Source organism: Physeter macrocephalus, chromosome 17, assembly GCF_002837175.3.
Source record: "Physeter macrocephalus isolate SW-GA chromosome 17, ASM283717v5, whole genome shotgun sequence".
Classification (NCBI taxonomy): Eukaryota; Metazoa; Chordata; class Mammalia; order Artiodactyla; family Physeteridae; genus Physeter; species Physeter macrocephalus.
Genome location: NC_041230.1, coordinates 3,152,438 through 3,152,681, shown reverse-complemented (window position 1 = coordinate 3,152,681; position 244 = coordinate 3,152,438).

Here is a 244-nt window from a genome sequence, read left to right as displayed (position 1 = left end):
AGAGAGGCCGCGATAGTGAGAGGCCGGCGCACCGCGATGAAGAGTGGCCCCCGCTTGCCACAACTAGAGAAAACCCTCGCACAGAAACGAAGACCCAACACAACCAAAAAGTAAAGTAAAATAAATAAATAAATAAAAAGAAATGCAAAAAAAAAAAAAAAATCTTCTAACAAACAAAAGCCCAGGACCAGATGGCTTCACAGGCAAATTCTATCAAACATTTAGAGAAGAGCTAACACCTACC